Raw genomic sequence first — 20,037 nt, forward strand, 5'->3', positions numbered from 1 at the left:
CTAATAGCTCTTTGTTCATAAATATTTGAAGTCTATCCTGATTTGATACAGCCATAGCACTTTGCTAGTTTTCATGGATATAATTTGGATCACGGCCTTCCCACTGAAAAAGCTTTTGGACCACCAAAAGTTGGTTTTCAAGCATTGACTAAGTGAGGGTACAATTGTCTCACTTATCCAATCTCTATCCACTTTGCACTGCTCGGCTTTGAACCCTTGAGCCCAACTCTGAGGTACTCAACATCTCCCCTGCGCGTCATCCTCGTCTTCCAGTCCAGAACTGTGTCTTCCTGCAATTCATTAAGATATTTAGGTAATAGGTCATCAATAGAAGGCAATTGACTCTGCTCTTCGAGATCTTCAATTAGTGAAGGTTCAAACAATCTCAAGAAATCTGCATTTACGACTGAGTAGATGTGAATCTAAGCTGGTAGATCAAGGTGAAAAGCATTCTCTCCAATCTTCTCAAGTATCTTGAAGGGTCCATACCTGATAGGCTTTAGCTTTTTACCTTCACCTTGCATCCTGTCCTTGCTGATATACAGCCAGACTTGGTCACCAACTTGGAAACTATGCTCCATCCGATGCTTGTCATGCCTTGCCTTGTATTTGGCTTGGCTCTTTTCCAGTTGTTCCTATACTTCCTGGTGGATCTCTTGGATTTGTTCAATGAACCTAGTTTCCCTGTCCACATCTCTGTGTCCCTCAACTATGGTGTCTTTACCAAAGACAAAATCCAAAGGAAACCTTGGTGTGAAACCAAAACAGGTCTCAAAAGGAGATCTCTGTGTAGAAGAATGTTTTGCTCTGTTGTAAGCATGCTACACATAACATAAATGTTCATCCCAAAGCTTAGGATGCTTGCTGCAATATCCCCTGAGTAACTGGATCACTATCCTATTGACTATTTCTGTCTGACCATTAGTTTGTGGATGAAAAACTGTGCTTTTCTTCAGTTTGGTGTCCATCAGTTCCCACAGACTTGACCAAAACTTCCCCACAAATCGGGTGTCTCGATCAGATACAATGGAAGTTGGTAATCCAAAATGAACCCATACATGTTCAAAAAATAGTTCTGCAATTTGTTCAGCTATGATCTATTTATTACAAGGTATCAAAATACACATTCTGCTGAACCTATCCACAACAATATACAAATAATTATGACCTTTCCTAGATTTAGGTAGTCCTCCAACAAAATCCATGGAAACACTTTCCCAAGGGTGAGAAGGAACTGGTAATGGAGTGTACAAGCCTAGTTTTCTAATGCTTGGCTTACTTTTTGCACACATAGTACACCCTCTTACATATCTAGAAACTGTCTCATTCATTTTTGGCCAACAACAAAATCTTTGCACCTATGCAACTATTTTACTTACCCCAAAGTGACCTGATATTAGAGAAGTGTGTGCTTCTCAAATTATCTTTACTCTTTCAGTTTGCAGAATGCATAACTTCCCACAATGATATAAGAATCGGTCCTTTACATGATAATCCAATTCTTCTACTCATTTGCCTTGACTTAAAGTTGCATATACATCCTTAAAGTCTATATCTTGAGCATATTGTTCAATGTAACTCTCACGTAACACATAATTATTTTTTTTTCTAAGTAAAGCTAAACTATTATATTACAGCAAGAGCAGAGTTACATTGTGAAAATTACAACGGGGCCGCGGCCCTGTAAAAACTGTCCGAGGACAGACATTAGACACCTGAGTATTCATGCCAGAATTACATAGGACACATGGACAAAGACTTAGAGCCACACTCATGTAGCTGACACATGGACAAAAACACTTGAAGAACATCAACACAGAACAGAGATAACATGAAACCGACACAATTACATAGAGACAGAGTGACAGACTCATATATAACCGCATAGGAAGCTGACAGTGAAAAATTCTTGCTGTAAAACCTGGAGCGCGAGCTGGGCATGTCAATCTTCATCAGTAGTCTGCGGTTCATCTTCTGCCTTGCAGCATGGAGGCTGTAGGATAGCTTTACCAAGGTTGCGCGCTCCACGGTTGCTTGGGCCAGCGTCTGAGTCACGAACAGGTTCTCTCAGGCTCGCTCCCAGGTCATGTAAGGGCCGCATCATCTCAACAGCAGGGAATTCCATATCCACCATAGGAACAATCCCAGGAACACGCGGAGGGTTGGCCCGTGGGTTGCCATCCTCATCTTCCCAGGGATTGCTACAATGCTCCACAGAGACAGTCACAAAGAAAGTAGAATTGGCTAAGGTGCAGGGGAGGCGGTATCTCACCATTGGGTGTTCCGTATGCCCACAATCCATGAGCGCAGGAGGTTCCCCCAGTCTGCCTCTGCCCGGGGGCCTTCCCCTCGGCCTTCTGCACTCAGAGGTTTCCTCAATTGAGGAAGAAGTCGAGGGGGCTCTGCCACTATAACCTCCCCTACCACTGTTGCCCCTTCCGCGATTGCGATGCATGCTGGTCCTCTGAACAGAGCGCTCAATTCCACAATGTAACAACGTGGTTGGCACAGGAATGCTGCCAGACCAAATCTTTGTTTCCCAATTGCCAAAAGCAGTGGCCGCAGAGCCTTGACCCTCTTTCTCAAATCTTGAATGAGAGCTGAGACTCTGTGCCTCCACACCTTCTAACGAAGCCAGAACAGGAGCTAACGATAGACGCGGATAGATAGGCGCTGCCAAATTCTCAGAGGCGCAATTGGCTTGCTTGTGAGCTTGCCAATTGCCCCACTCTTCCGCAGCAACACACTCACACTCACATTCTGGGCAAGAATGACAGTCTAAGTTCAGAACCTCCGTCACCTCCGGCAAGAACATAACAGTTGCAGAAAGGAATGGCGGAAGAATGTCCGAGAGAATGCGGTTATGAAGCGCCCTGATGCGCTTCTCAAGACTTGCCATGAGTGTCGACAGGACGCCTCTGTCAACTTCCTTTACTCCCCTCCTTAAATGATGCAGGTTGGCGAATTGATGGTGTGTCCTCCCGTCATGCGTGGCTCGTCCGGGCGGACACCTGCCCTGTGGACGAGCCTTAAACGCCAAGTGTCTAGCGACCACCCGCATCCGGGGGAGAGAGATCTTGTTGCACCAAGGTGATGCATTCTTTTTTGAGTTGTTCATCTTCAACTGTGTCCAGGGGTCCTGAGAAGTGAGTTGAAGTCTGGGAAACTCCTTGGTTAGCCAGTCTATCGGCTACCTTGTTTGCTGTTCTTCGCACATGCTGAAAGGTGAGGCTATGTGGATTTGTAAGCTTTGTTTCCAAGGCTTCCAACCTACTCAAGAGTCTCTAGCTGGTCGCTACCTTGTCTGTTGCTCTTCCTGCTTGGATTTTCTTGGCTGCATTGATTAGGATGAGGGAATCGCCTTCAACCTCCAGAGGGAGGAAGTGAAGTTGCTCTACGAAGCAGATCCCATGCCAAAGTGCTTCCATTTCTGCTACATTATTGGTATCTTTGCCTAGAGAGCCATAGTATATGTGCACAGGTCTGCCTGTGTGACTTCTGATGATTCCTCCATAGCCTGCCGGACCAGGATTACCCTTTGCTGCCCCATCAAAGTTGAGCTTGAAAGAGTTGAGAGCCGGAGGGGTCCAAGAGGATGGAGAGGTGGGGCCCCAGGGGGGACGCGTGGTGACCTTTGCAAAGGCTGAAAGGTCAAGATTCCATGCTTTAAGGATTTCCTTTTCTTGTTACGTTTCTGGCATATCAGTGTCATACCAGGTTCGAATAGCTAGGGTTTCCTGGACATTTCTTTTATAGATGAGCCACAGGGCATCTATTGATCTGGAGGAGCTGTTGAAGATGCGTGAGTTACGCTCTTTCCAGAGCAGCCAGTACATGAAACCTGGAGTGAGATCCCATAAGGAGTTGAGTATTTGGCATCGAAACGGATTCTTGGCCCAGTTCCTTATATTGTCTGTCACATCTTCGCTCCTTGGAGCTGTTCTTTTGTTGCAGTGTTCCACCCGCTCCCAAAGTTGCTTTGCTTGTGGGCAGGACTCCATTAAATGGCCGATTGTTTCAGTGTGGAGGTTACAGTTCGGGCATCTAGAGGGCCCGACGAATCCTCTCTTTAGCAAGTTATCCCAAGTGAGTATACGCCTCTTACTAAGCAGCCAAAGGAATGTTGAGATTTTGGGCCAGAGCCCAGGATGCCAGACTCGTGCCCAGATTTGGTCTTGAATCTCTTGGCTGTTAGAGTAGCGCAGCTGATGCGCCTCTTGCGTGGTGAAAGTGCCCTTGTGCCTGTGACCCCATCTGAGCTTGTCCTGCTGGTCAGAGTGGCGTATTTTCCGTTGCACAAGTTCCTGGTCCAAGTCTGAAAATGTTTCCCCTGCCCAGTCTCTTTGCCAGCTGTTAGCAGATCTCCAAGTTCGGTATTCTTGATGGGGCATTTGCTGCCAGAATTGATGCACGTGGATGAGGTTTTCGTGATGCATATACGATTGCCAGAGTGGCATCTGGAATAGATTAGTCAGCTTGGGGAGTTGCTGCCACGAATCCTCCCAGAACCTGGCTGACGTTCCTGAGTGTATTTCCCAAAAGCTATGGTCCTGTATGAAGCTGCTGTGTATTTTCGCCGCATTCCAGATTGGAGAGCCTTTGGCACTGGGATTGATTCTGATTAGTTCTTGCCATTGACTTCCCATTGCGTATTTTGCTTGCCATAAGCGAGCCCAAGGTGTGTGAGGCTTGGAGAGCCAGTTCCAGCACATGCGGGCTCCCATAGTATTGTTGCTTTGAAGAGGATCTCGAAGCCCAAGGCCTCCCTCTGATTTGGGCTTACATACATCTTTCCAGTTCACGAGGGCCCATTTACGGTTTCTGCCCGAGGAGCCCCAGAGGAAATTTTGTTGAAGGTTGCGAATAGCTTTTAGGACCCATTTTGGAGCTGCCAGAGTGGAGAAGAGATACAGCGGCATAGCTTGAAGGACAGACTTGATGAGGACCAATCTGCCTGCCATATTGAGAGCCCGAAAGGTCCACGAAGAGAGTTTTGATTCCAGCTTATCAAGGAGGGATTGCCATGAGGAATTTTTAATTGCAGAGGCCGAGAGAGGCGCGCCAAGATATTTGGATGGCAGATGAGAGATGGTGAATCCCAGGATTCTTGCTATGTTCCTTTGAGTAGAGGGGGGGGGTATTAAAAAAGAATAGCTGCGATTTGGAGGCGTTAATGGAGGTGCCAGATGCTTCAGAGTATATGGAGAGGAGCGATTTAAACATGGAAGCTTCTTTTGAGGACGGGTGGCCAAATAACATGGTGTCATCCACGAATTGTTGATGGGTCTGTGGATTTAGGCCATGAATGGAGATGCCCTTAATCTTGCGAGAGGTTGTGGCTGCTTTGAGAAGTCTACTAAGCCCCTCAGCCATTAAAACAAAAAGAAAAGGGGAGAGAGGATCCCCTTGTCTTATACCACGAGAGGGCCGAAAAGGAGGAGAGGGGGATCCATTCAGTAGGACTGAGAAGCTAGGGGAGGTGATAAGGTTCATGATCCACCTGGTCCATATAGCGTTAAATCCAAAGGCTAGAAGCATTTTTTGGATAAAATTCCAACTAAGCTTGTCAAATGCTTTGGAGAGGTCGAGTTTTAAAATCATACCTGGTTTCTTGAGGATCTTTAGAGAATGTATGACCTCGTTGGAAAGAATGATTCCATCCATAATCTGCCGTCCTTCCACATAGCCTGTCTGCTCCTGAGATATAAGTAGGGGGAGGAGAGGCTTAAGCCGATTTGCAATGACCTTTGAGATGAGCTTGTATATCACATTGCAGAGAGCGATGGGTCTGAAGTTCTCCGGCCTGTTGGGTTCTTCGCCTTTAGGAACCAGAGCTAGAAAAGTTGTATTGAGGGACGGAAGAATCCAATGCATGCTTCTGGATTCTTCAACCAGATTCCAGACTTCCTGCTTGATAAGGTCCCAGAATTCATGGAAAAAGTTAGCCGTGAAACCATCAGGACCTGGCGCTTTTCCATCCTTGAGTTGAGCCATGGCTTCTTCGACTTCTTGCATGGTGGTGGGCTGAAGTAATCTGTTGTTATGATCCTCAGTAATTATGCTTGGAATGTGCTGTGTGATGGCGCGTATGGCTGCTTCTCTGTTTTCAATGGGCTCTGTTAGTATTTCCTTAAAATACCCTGTGAATTCCTTTTCCATATCCTCATGCTTTTCAATTCTTTCACCTTGTTGGTTGTTGATGAATACTATGTTATTATGCATTCGCCGTTGAATGGTGGTCTTATGGAAGAATTTTGTGTTCTTCTCCCCTTCTTTGAGCCAGTTGATTCTTGATTTTTGCCGCCAGAGTATTTCTTCTTGCTTCCTGCGCTCCTCGATTTGGTTCCATAATTCCTGTTCTTGTTGTGCTTGTTCTTCTGTTCTGCCTTGGAGGATGAGGGTTTGTTGGAGTTTACTCATTTGCTGTTCTAGTTGTAAGCGCTTCTCCTGAATGTTGCCAAAACTTGTGCGATTCCATATTTTGAGGACATGTTTCAGATTCTTTAACTTTTGCTGAAATTGATACATTTTGGCACCCTGCGGCGGAATGTAGGCTGCCCATGCATCGTTGACAACCTTTTTGAAAGTGGCATTTGTGAACCAGAATGCCTCGAATCTGAAGGGTCTGTTGCATTGATTGCCTGGTCTGGTCCATTGTAGCTGAATAGGCCAGTGATCCGACCCTCCTTGAGGAAGAATGGAAGCATGAAAATCCCCTCCAAGATGGATTGCATTGTCAGAGAGGAAGAATCTGTCAAGGCGGGAGGCTATGTGTTGTATGCCTCGTCGCTTGTTTGTCCAAGTGAAAATTCCATTAGAGGTGGGGATGTCCATGAGATGGTTGGTTCGAATGAATTCTTTGAGGCTTTCACTGTCGCTGTCGAGCCCGATTCGGCCTCCCTATTTCTCCGTCAGTGAAGTTATTATGTTGAAGTCGCCACCCCCAATCCATAGTGGGAATTGTCTGTTTTCATTGAGATGAGCAAGCGTTTCCAGGAGTTCTATCTTTTGCTGAACTAATTGAGGGAAATAGACATTTGTGAGGTGGCCATGTATGCCAGTGCCAATGAGATGGAATGAGGCTTGAATGAAATGAAGTGTAACGTGAAAGTCGTATAATGTGACTATCTGAGGGTTCCAAAAGATGGCTAAGCCTCCTGAGGCTCCAGAAGCATCAACAGAGATGGCTCTGCTTCCTGCCCATACTTTGCCTCGGATTCGTTCCATAGCATCCGTAGTGCTTTTGGTTTCTTGCATAAAAACTATGGTTGGTTTTTCTTGATGAATCAGGTGTTTGATCATTCTGTGTTTTGAGGGACTGTTGAATCCTCTCATATTCCATGATATTAACTTCATGTAAACTATTGTTTGGGTTTGTAGAATTTAGTCAACTTAGGGAATCGCCCCGATTCCATAAGTATTTCACCCAATGCTATTGTGCACTGGAGTTCTGTCTTTCGTCCTCTTTTCTTGAGGTCTTTGAGGAGCTTTTTTCCATCCCATGGGCTACCTCCCTGGATACCCAGGCTTTTGTTATGCTGCGCCTTGGCTAGAACTCCTTCCAGCTTGTCGATCTGCCAGGGTTGAATGGAGTTATATTCTTTTTGTTTGCATGCCGTTTCAAGTGTGAAGATGTCTAATCCATCAATAGTGACCTCCGCTTGATCTTCTACCATATCAATGTTGTCATCTAGAGCTTCCTCATCCTCTTCGTGCTGAAGCCTGAGAGCAAGAGAAACATCGGTTTCCATATCGGTGTCCTGCTGCTGGCTAGCCTCTGGGGAGTGTTCTTTGGAGAATGAGGAGGGACTGAAATTTGATATGGACTTGCCTTTCTCCATAGTGGGACTGGGTGTGGGTTTCAATGGTTCAGGGACAGATACTTGCATGGGATCTTGGCGAGAGTGAGATGGAGAGGGCGGGGAGGGAATGTGAGGGGGATCAGAACTGGGTTGGCCAATATTTTCTTGCGTTGCAAGAACTGAGAATTTATTCTGGTGGTCCACTTTGGGAGTGTTTTCAATGGCTGGCTGGCTCTTTTTGGCATGCCTGCGGCGGTTAGGTATTTTGATGAAACCTTCTGAGTCCATTTCAGAGCCAGCAGCAGCTGCTTTGGACTGTACATTTAAGGGGCAGTCACGGAAGAGGTGACCGTGCTCATGACACTTACGACAACGAAAGGGAATGTGTTCATAATCTAAAGATTGAGTCCATTCATAATCATCATGATAGAGCTTTACCGTATCCGCGAGAGCGTTGGTGAGGTGCATCAGGACACAGATCCTGGCATAAGAGGTGTACTTGCGAGTCTTTGTCTCAGCTGCCACTCTGATGAAGGTGCCCAGTTTGTTGCCTATGTCTGCAAGTGTTTCTTCTTTCCAGTATTCTGCAGGGAGGGAGTACATCCTGATCCAGACTGGCGCCCAACTGAAGTCCTCCTTGTCAGGATTGAATCTGGGCTTCCATTCAGTGAGATAGAGACCTGAAGAATTGAAGAAGTACGGCCCTCCTTCGAATATTCTCACTCTGTCCTCCACACAGTGGAATATAGCAGTGAAGAAGCCCTTTGGTCCTAGTTGCAGAGTTATTTGACCTTTGGGTTTCCACTTGGAGGCTATCCAACCTTGTAAGGCCCTTTCCGTTGGCCAGAAGCCTAAAAATTTTCCGATGAGTGCATGGTCTTGCATGTACTGGATTTAACCATTGATGCGCTGGCTGGGCAGGTCCACTTTGATGGGTTCAGCTGCTTTTGGGATGCAGGTGGCTGATGTAACCTTATGCAGATTCGTTTTGGCTTTAGCAGGCGTCTTTTTGTCATCTTCTGCTTCTTTGTAGGGGTCGTATGGGTCCTTGCTTCCTCTTTCTGATTTGCATCTTGTCCTGTCTCTGGATCGGCGTCAGAAGGGGGCGTATCCTGAGTGTGCCTGGTAGCGTCAGAGCGTGCAGAATGTTTTGGAGGGGGAGCAGAGCTCTCCCCTCCTCCCGCCATATCCATTGCTATCGACCAGCAAGGAGTCGGCGGCTGTAGCAGGGCGAAAAAACAGGGCGGCGGCTGGTTAGGGTTTGGATGCAGTAGCAGAGCTCTTCATCGGCTCAGAGCAACTTCCAAAAATCTCTAGGAGTGAGAACCTGAGGGAATATCCATGTAACACATAATTATGCTCAAGTAAGGTAGATGCATTTATAATGGGTCTAGATAACATATCTACAACTTTATTGTGTATGCCCATTTTATATCTGATGACTAAATGAAACTATTGTAGAAAACCCATCCATCTATAGTGTCTTGATTGCTGCAACTTAGTTTGGGAGTGTAGATATTGAAGTGGTTGATGATCAGTATGTATTACTGTCTATTTTCCCATTAAGTAATGTTTCCACTTTTTCAAACTTTGTACTAATGCATACAATTCTTTATCATATGTAGGATAGTTTACTGCTGCAGAATTAAATGTCTCAGAATGATAACATATGGGTTTACCGTGCTATGTCAACACTGCTCCCATGGCATAGTCACTGGCATCTGTTTGGATCTCAAATGGCCTTTGAAGATCAGGGAGTGCTAGTATAGGTGTTGTACTAATCTTTTTTTTCAAGGTGTCGAAGGCTTTCTGTTGTTTGCCTCCCCATTGAAACACCTTGTTCAATCCTGTTAAAGCATGTAAGGGAGCTGCAATTGAGGAAAAGTTAGAAATAAACTTCCTCTAATATTTTGTTGCTCCTAAGAAGCTTCTAACTTCTGTAGCAAATTTGGGTTTAGGCCAATTTACAATGACTGCCACCTTAAAGGGATCTATCTTCAATTCACCACCCTGTACTATATGACCCAAATAATTCAGAGATGTTTTTCCAAATTCACATTTCGAGAGTTTAACATAAAGTTTTTCTCTTTTCAAAAACTCTAGTGTCTACTTAACATGCTTTAAGTGTTCTTCCCGTGTTTTTCTAGATATCAGAACATCATCCAGATACACAATAACAAAATCATCAAGAAAAGGTCTAAGTACATCATTCATTAATCTCATGAAAGTAGCAAGAGAATTAGTTAATCCAAAAGGCATAACCGACCACTCATACAATCCCTGCTTTGTTTTGAAAGTAGTCTTCCATGCATCTTGTTCTGCAGCTCTGACCTGATGGTATCCACTATGCAAGTCTAGCTTGGAAAAATAAAAGCTTCTTTCAATTGATCTAAAAGGTCATCTATGAGAGGAAGGGGATAATGATTTTTTATTTTTATCTTATTTAGTGCTCGGTAATCAATGCACATTCTCCACGAGCCATCTTTCTTTCTCACCAAAATGATTGGTGACCCACATGGTGATGTGCTAGGTCTAATGAACCCTTTCTTGAGCAACTTCTGCACCTGCTTCTTGATTTAAACATTCTCTAAAGCAGACAACCTATACATTCCAATGTTAGGCAATGGAGCATCTTGCTGCAAAATAATATCATGCACTATTTCCGTTTTAGGTGGCAGACCTTTAGGTTCTTGAAACAAGATATCATACTCTGAAACAACCTTTTCTAAATCAGCTTGTTGTTTAGCATTACAACCCTCAAATACATTGGTTTTTTCAGGCTTCTTTTCCTTTACAACCATCAGTAAGAATTGTTTGCATGAGTTTATAATTCATTTCATCTGCCCTGAGTTTATGAGAGTATAATTATTCTTGAGCTTATGAGCTCTTACAAAGTATCCGATTCCATCTTTAACAAGTAGATACTTGTTCTCAGCTCTATAGAAAATAGCTTTTCTGTCATACAAGTAAGGACTTCCTAAAACAATTCCACATATATCCAAAGGAATTATGTCTAACTCAACCTCATCTAAAAATGTTGACCCAAAAGAAAACTTGAGTTTGCATTGTCTAGTCACTTGTAGTTGTGCTTTATCATTCAACCATCCTAATGGGTATGGTTTCTTGTGAGGTGTAGTTACTAATCCCAATTTCTTTACAATTGCTTCAGAAATTAAATTTACTTGTGAGCCACTATCAAACAAAGTATCAATCTTTTGATGTTTCGAAATAACTTGAATATGGAAAAGCTTGTGTCTTTTTCTCTCATTTTCTTCATCAATAGTAAATTGTGCAGAATTACTAGTAGATGCTTCAAAATTCTTACCTCTTATACCTGTGGTTGCAATAGTTATTTCATCTCCTGAGTCTGACCCCAAATCTTTCTGAATAGTTGCAACAGTATTATTCTTCTTGCCCTTGAACTTCTTAGGTCTCAACTCTGGATGCAGAATCCAACAATGCTCATCATCATGCCCATCCTTTTTACAGTGAGTGCATGAAGCCTTGATTTTATATGCAGTGTTAGCCTTCCTTGCTTTCTATTTCTACTTTCTTTTCTCCTTACTCTTGTTTGTAGTGGGTTGGGATGATCCTCCAACTTCTGGACTTCCATTATTTCCTCTAGCCTCTAGATGAGTAGCTTGTACAGATACCTCATCTATACTAGTGGGATTAAACATGAGGATATTGTGCCTCACGTAGCTGTGTAGACCACCAATGTACTTCAACAGAGTCTCAGGTGAGTCTAATGAGATTCCTAGAATCAATGCTCTCTTTCTAAATTCTTGAGTGTACCCTTGTACACTTTGCCCTTTCAATTGTCGAAGAGTTTGCCAGCTCATCATGGCTTGCTGCATGTAGGCCAATGGATAGAACTGCTTTTTGATTGCAGAAACAAATTCACTCTAGACAAAGATAGTCTTACCATGTCTTTTCATGTCAACTTGGGTCCTGCCTTCCCACCAAACCAAGGTAGTTCCTCCAAGGTGTAGGCTTGCTAGTTGAATCTTGCTCTTGTCTGAATCGATATTCTGCACTCTACAATAAACATCAATTTTTCTAATCCAATTGTCCAACTTCTCTACATTCAACTCTCCATCATATATAGGTAAATCAAATTTAACATCTAGTTTGATCAAAGATGCTTTCTTTTTGTTATGTTCAGGGCTATTAGGAGGTGTGAGAAAGCTTTCTTCTTTCCCTTTTCCTTTTGAGTGGTCATGGAAATGAGACTCATCTTCTCCCTTGTCTTGTTTAAAGCCTTATGAATCTTCATCCTTATGTTTTCTAAATTCCCTATACATTTCCTCTACCATGGACTTTATGGCTAGGAAACTATCTATGAATTGAGGGTCTGGCCCCATAGAACCTTCCTCTGACATTGTCTTCTGAGGATAGACTCTCCCAATTTCAAGATTAGTTTCGACCAACTCTCCTTCTCCTAATTTGAGCTTTGATCTAGTTAGCATTCAACAGCTAAATCCAACACAAGCTTGTCTAACCTTAACAACCTAAAGCTCTAATACCACTTGATCTGAAAATCACTTGTGAGTGATCTCAGTTAAATAATTAATGAATGAAGGTATTGAAGACTCATGTGTTGGTGTGTGTCTATGTTATCTTAGGCAACAGATCAATCAAATTGCAAAATACACAAGCACTAGATAAATGGAAAATAGCAAGAGAAACGCAATAAGCAAATGCAAGAACACATCAAATTAATAAGGAGTTCACCCTATCCTCTAGGGCTACGTCTCCAGTCCAGCTTTCAGTGGTGGCCTTCTTTTTATTGTGTCTTTAAAGCAGAGATTTACAATGAGGAGCTCAACTTGAGTCTCCTAAAACAGATAATGCTTGGTAGGGTGGTTCTTGGATTCCCCAAGCCACGAGAGTGCACAGACTCTTTCCTTACCAATTCTTGACCTCTTTGGTCTCTAATGGGATGAGACCAATATGGTGCTCAATTCCCGACAGATTTCCTCATAGGGATTTCTTGAACCTCTCAAGCCTGGTTCTGTCTGCTCGATGCTACCTTAACTCTACAAGTTAGCTCGGCTTTTTTTTTTTCTGATTCTTGCTTCGCTACCTCTTTATTGCTTGTCTCTGTTCTCCTCCTTCTATGTTCTATTCCCTATCTATTCATGGCTTAAACCCAATCTATTCTTGACTGTTCGCTTCCTCTTCCGCCCCTTCGGATTGCCTATTGTTGTTCATTTGGAGTTCCCTACCTCTGCGTTATCACCAACGTCTCACAGGGAGGTGGCCACTTGTCCTCTCACAAAATGCGCCAGCTCTTCCTCAACAGTTCAGTAATTTGATTACACCGTAGAATGATTCATCCGCCAACTCAGCGGTCAAATCAGACTTCAGACTTTTATATGCTGCGACTTAATTCCCTTGTCAAATTTGGTTTCCCATCGGGCGCAATCTTCGCTGTCAGATCTGGAGCTCCCGGATCCTACGGTGTTCTCTCTTATCGCGCGGTTGACTTGCTCGACCGTTAGCGCGAGATGAAAGGCAGTTTTCTCTCTCATCTGCTGGACACACGTCGTGCAATGTATGGAATTGCTCATTCTCTACCAAATCTTCTTACCGCCCCAAAGTTCCTCTGATACATTGCCGGTTTTGGAGCGCAGGACCCGCCTTTTGCCTTAGCACTTTCCCTATGGTTTCCGGCTTCCCATGCGACTGAGCGCTCGGGGCTTTTCCTTCTCAAGGGGTTTTTCCCATCTAATCATGCATCAGAAATGGCCTCCATTTTCCTATCCGGACTTCCTAACTGCCAGTTTGCCTCCTGTGCGGTGTAGAGCTGTAACAAGGGTCTCTTTCACCTCTAGTTATGCTACATTAATAAGTCAATCCGGGAACGCTTTGTTATTGTAAAGAGTAGCTCAATCCGAGGCTATTCGTCAGAGTAATGCTTCGTAGTACAGTGTCTAGAAAATACAAGAGTAAATGGATACTAAACTATAACTAATTTGGTTTTAAAAGAAAGGAATCACACCAGGCCATTTATCAGTCAAGGGTGCGGAAGCGATAACCCATCCCTCTAGAAACTGATGAAAGGAAAATAGAGCATGGACCAAAGATCTGGGAGCTAAGCAGCGACTTGCTGACTCACTACAGCTTTAGACCTTCTCTCACACCAAAACAATAAATGCAAGGAAATGGAACAGCAGAAAGTAAAATGGAACAGCAAACGGAAAATGGAACAGCAAATCTAAAATGGAACAGCAGTAAATGGAACGGCAATAAATGGAACAGCAAATCAGTAAACTAGATCTCGCGAGTTAGAACTGAACTCTCATTCCGCAATCAAATAACAATCGTCAAAAGCAATTCCAATGAACCTTACTTAATGAGGCGATCTTCACAAATGAATTATGGAACAACATTTATCGTATATACACAACACACTTATTATAGCAATCTGATGTTTCCAGAGAATATGACTCTGCTTCTAGATAGAATAATATTACTTTCGGGTTCCCACGAATCAGAGTTCAGATGAATCCAATAGCAATATTTAATATGAAGGCTCTGTAACAGAAACAGTTGGCTTAAATAGTGAACCTGCAATCAACTCTGAAGAGATTCATTTACACGATACAGAGTTACTTACATAAATCTTCTGAATGAAACCATTAATGAATTAGTCGTAACAGAGCATAGAACAGCATATGACAAACACATCAGATTACCAAACTATATAAACAATCCACACAGAAATCAAATTATAATGATACAAAAGCAAGTGTCCTTCGGAGCCGGGCCCTTAGCTTCCAAGGATACACTGCCTTAGATTACTCCAGACGCAGAGATGAAATAAAGCACCAAGTCTTTCGTATTAATGCATCAACAAAAGTACAACAAAACAAGTCTTAACAAGACTCGATGATCAAAGTTCAAACTGAGACTTAGATTTACATATATGAAAAAGGTCTCTCGAGCTTAACACTGCTGCCCCTTTTTATAAGAGAAATGGCGGAGGTATCTAGGTAGCAAAAATAAGCAAGACAACGATCCCTCAGGATCAAAGATCCTGAGGGATTCGCCAAGCCGTTACTCCTTGATTTTCCTTTCCCTGCTTCGCTGAATCGATAATTCTTCTTTCTTTCCCGGGTCGTTCTGCTTCGATCCGCTTGATCTCGTTCGCATCCGGTTTCCTCCCAAAGGGACAGTAGTTACTCTTCCTTTGTCTTTTCCTCTTAAATAGTAATCCTTCGTTTTCACCCTTTTCTGCGTGAAAAGATAACAATTATCAGTGATTACGTTTTCATACTAATTCTCACATATTCTACTAAAAATGCTTTATCTCTTTAAGTTCATTATGCATAAAGGGTTACAATTTCTACCGAAAAGTCACTAAATTGTTGGTCAAAAACATACCTTTCCAGAGCTCCACATGCGGTCTCCATGGGACTCAGTCAGCGCGCTTTGACCAAGGTCCTTGTCGTTCCTTGCTGTCTACAAACTGCCACTATCTAGAGGTCTTCCTGATAGCTCTTTGTTCATAAATTTTTTAATTCTATCCTGATTTGATATAGTCATAGCACTTTGTTAGCTTTCATGGATTCAATTTGGATCAACAACCTAAGAGTACCATCCGTCTTCTTCACAAACAATACTGGTGTACACCAAGGTGACATGCTTAGCCTAATGTATCCCTTATCAAGCACTTCCTTAAGATGCAATTTCAATTGCACCAATAGTGGAGTAATCATCCTATAAGGTGCCTTAAATACTGGTACCAACTCAATAGAGAAATCCACTTCCCTTTGAGGTAGTAAATCTAAAATATCTACTGGAAACACATCCTACAATTGTTGCAAAACCAAATACTTCTCTAAGACTTCATCATCCCCATATTCCTTCCCTTTGTCACTATAAATATTGAAGGCAAACAATACACATCCCTTTCTGCAACTGTGATTTTTCTACATAGTTGTAACCATTCTCATTGATGTAGTCTTCCTATTTCCCTGCAAAATTCTTCTTTCCCCATTATCATCCATGCACTCAATAACCTTATCATAGCAAGCTACTTTAGTCTTATGAATTAAAAACCAAGCCATTCCCAAAAGAATATTGTATGAACTTGAAGGAAGCACATTTAGGTGTGTTGATGTAGGAATACCATTCAGATCAAATGCACAAGCTCTCACCCAATGATGAACTCTTCTCTTGGTTCCTGTATCCAACTACACCAACCAAGATTCTGCATGCACTTATTTTTTCAAAAAACACTCATCCACTAGGTCAAGATTGATGTAACTATCAATAGATCTAGGATCAATAAAAATATAAATAAATGATCTCAAAACTCACCTTCCATCTCAATAACGGATGACTGATGATCAACCTACCTATTATCCATTGTTGCATAGATATGAGGAATACTTTGCCCAACATCTTCAGCTTTCTATGCCTCTTGAGAATTATAAATATGAGGTCTACCACCCTAATGTGATGGACAATCTCTCTTGCGATGCTCTCCATCACAATTCCAACACTATAAAGGCCTCCTGCCATCACCCTTATTCTACTATGTTATCACTAAGAGGTTTTCCCTAGAATTTATCAAAAGAAGGAATAATCTGAGGTAACCACAAACCAAATCTTTTAGACTCAGGTTATAACCAACCTAAGTCCAAAGTGGGCTCTCTTTATAATTTAACTTTGTTTCTATTAAATTTTAGGCTAGTTCTTAGTGTTCATGAGGATTTTGATTTTGATTGAAAGTTGGGTGGCGAAATTATTAGAACAGATGCGCAGAGCAAGGTTTTCAAGCTATTTGGATATGGAGTCAATCAAAGGATGGCTTAACTGGACTAGATCATTAAAGGGAGTGTTCACAGGCCAGGCTATTAAAGCAAAAGGAAAATCTTTAGGTTTAATGGATGAGATGGTTCTGACCAAGGTGAAAGGTCAATGAAGAATCCTTGGACTGGGATCAGAATGAAAGAAAATAGGGGATCATGAGCAAATGGCAATTAAGAATCCTTTGCTATATGCCAATGGGAAAAAATACGAAAGTAAGGGAGCATTTAAGAATTCCCTAACTAAGATAGTTTAGCAGAAAACATTAAGAATGTAAACAATCAAGACAGAGTGCATTAAAGCAAGTTCTGAAATATCATTCCTAATTTACCATTCAGATTTCATAGAAACACATATGATTATTAAGAAACATAAGGAAAAATAATAATACACATGAGAGAAATACTTATTTGATTTTCGCTTTACACAAGAATCCTGTGAAATGTCTGAACTTTATTCCATGATCCAGCAAGCCAATCCAGTTTTGATACAATAGCACTTTGATTTGTGATAAAAGTCTACAAAAATGTCTTTGAATCCACCCTAAATACTTCAAAATGGGAAGTATTTATACAAAACATATTACAAAATATCTCATAACAGTTTGAGATTTAATTAAGGAAAATAAAAATATCTCCAAGCAAGAAGATAGAGACAGATGGAAAACTGTGTAATGTTGTCCCTCTTATTGTGGTAGTGGTGGTTGTTGTAGTTTGAATTTGAGCTCTTTAAGTTGGCTAATATTTATACACTGGAATCATCTTTGTTTTTAATCTTTCACTATTACTCTTTAACCTCCTACTCTTTGACCCTGTTTATCTGTCCTTTCACCTGTCTTCAGATTTACTGTGGTAACTTATAGTAAATCTGTCATCCTTTCCCACCATTCATCCTGAGGTAATCTTTCTTTTAACATTCTTCTGTAATTTTCATCTGCCTCTGTGTATTTGGAAAAATTAGGCTTGATGACAAATAAATGTTTCACTTCATTTTGCAAAAAAAACAAATTCTCCAAAGTATCATACAATACTTTTCCAGTTGGCAATGCTTTGATACCTAAAGTGCTTGCTTGTTCCTTAGCCAACTTCCTTAGTCTTTAAGTGTAGTCCAATTGGGTCATAATTTTATCATGGATGACCATAGGACTGGGAAGGCCTTTATCCCTCAAAATTTAAAATTTGGCCATGAATTTGTCAATGCCCACCTGCATGTTATGGCATTTTTCCTCCAAGTTAACCATGAGGTTTCTTTTTAAAAATAACTTTTTTGACTTCTAGGATAGCTTCAATCCTATCCTCTATACCCAATTCATCGAGCTCGTGTCTATTCTTACTGTTTAGGAAGTGGATGAGTCGATTGGCTTCCTGAGGCATATCACCCAATTCTTCCTTTACTTTCTGAATTGCTTCAGTGGCCACTTTTACCAATTCAGTCTACTCAAATATAACTTGAATTGATGGCCAAATATCATTGACAGAGTCAATGATATTGGCCTAGAGCATCTCTTTCGTCTGTCCTAGTGGCTTTTGTAGAGTTAAATATTTTCTAGGACTATTATCTTCTCACCCATTCTTAGGGCTTTTTGTGTTTCTTCTCTTTGTTGAATCTGGGAAAGCTTATAGTCAGTTTCTAAGCTTGTCACTTTCTCCTTAAGCCTCTTAAGTTCTGTTGCCTGGATTGACATATCTTCCATGGATTTTACTAGCTCTATTGTTTTTTCTATTGAAGTACCTGTTGTTGTAGAATCTGTTGTGACTGGAGGTGTTGTGGTAGGTGGAGCTATTGGTGCCAAAGATGTTGCCAGTGTTGAAGGAACCGCAGCTGTTACTGTGGGAATGGCATTTATGGAAGTGGTGGCTAATTCACTTTGTTTGGAATAAATCAATGTGTCCAATTCTTTCCCTATTTCTTTCAACTATTCATTTAGCTTTAGGACTAAGTCCATAAGCTCTTCTTGTCCTTTTTGGGTCTCCAAGACTTCTGTTGTTTGTGGATGATGTGGAGATGGAATCTTGAGTTGCTTCTTTAAAGCAGCTATGTCATCATTCTTCTTCTTTATCAGCCTTTCAGTGGCCTTTACATCTTTGGTAATGTGTCCCAACTCAATGATTAAGTCCTCTAAGGACTTGATTCTAGTGTCTTTTGCCTGTGAAGAGGCCTTATCCAATTGGAATTGAGCTGATATGTTATTCAGGGAATTCTGCAATTGGTGGGCTGCGATGGCTTTCCCTATCAAGGTGGAGTAAATCATCTCCCCTGTCTACTTGTGCAACTCAATCTGGTAAATAGGATGTATGTCCTTTGCCAGTAGTTCGAAATCTATGTTTTTGAAGTCTGCTACTGATCTTGGTTGTTGTGTGGTAGGCTTCATGAATGTCATCTGCATTTTGCCTTCTTTCACATCATAGGCTGACTAAGCCTTATCTCATTGGTATGTGCCATCTTTAGGTATTGTGCATAAGTTTGGGCCTTTAGCCTCTCAATCCTAGCTTTTATATCTTTGTACCTTTCTCTTATGTCTTGGTCCCTGTCAGTTGGCATCCTAAATGAGGACACTTCAACACTATACTACCTTTCCAACATATGACTATTTGATGTAGAAGGTTCTAGTGTGCCCCCAGAAGAAGTGGTAGGCTTGCTTCTTTCTCTTTTTGTGCTGGTGGCCCCAATTGTTTCTTCTATGAATTCCTGTTCTGAAATAGGATTTAACCTTTTTCTTTTGACCAGGCTAGTCTCTACATATGTTTGTGTGGTTGCTTTTCCTGATGTAGTGGCCTCTTCCCTATTTCTTTTAAGGCTTTTCTCCTCATTTAGATGAGTTTGCAAGTTAGGGGGAGTACTCATAATGGGCTCTTGGATACCTGTTTGATTTAATTCCTCTCATAGGTCTAGCTGTTTTAACTCTTCTTGCACCTAAGATTCTTCTTCTATATGTGGTTCACTTTGTGCCTAAGATTCTCCCTGTGCCTGTGATTCTTCTTGTATTTGAGACTCTCCTTGGACTTGAGATTCTCCTAGCACCTACAGGAAAGAACCCTCATCAAGCCTTTTCTCTAAATCAATTAGAGAATTTTCAACTGCAACTTCAGTGCTATCCCTGTCCACTAAAGTATTCTCCACCCATTCCAACTGATTTGCATATTTTTCTATTTCAAGGATTCAGTGGTGAATGTAGGGAGCCATCATGTTTTTCTGACTTCTGTTGCAGATGAAGTCATAGGGATCATATCTCCACATGAAGCTTTGTTTTAATTTAAGTCTCTAAAGTATTTCCTCTGCTTCTCAGCTATTACATACAAAGGGGCCTAGTTGATCGTTGATTTTGAGCTAGGCCTTCTTTTTGGCCTTAACAAAATGCACCTCATCTGGGTTGATTATCTGCCTGTATTACTCCAGAGCAAATAACCTCATTGGG

This window comes from Pinus tabuliformis, chromosome 1_2 (genome assembly GCF_031772625.1).
Source record: "Pinus tabuliformis cultivar Carrire ecotype Pingquan chromosome 1_2, CPIR1, whole genome shotgun sequence".
Taxonomy (NCBI): Eukaryota; Viridiplantae; Streptophyta; class Pinopsida; order Pinales; family Pinaceae; genus Pinus; species Pinus tabuliformis.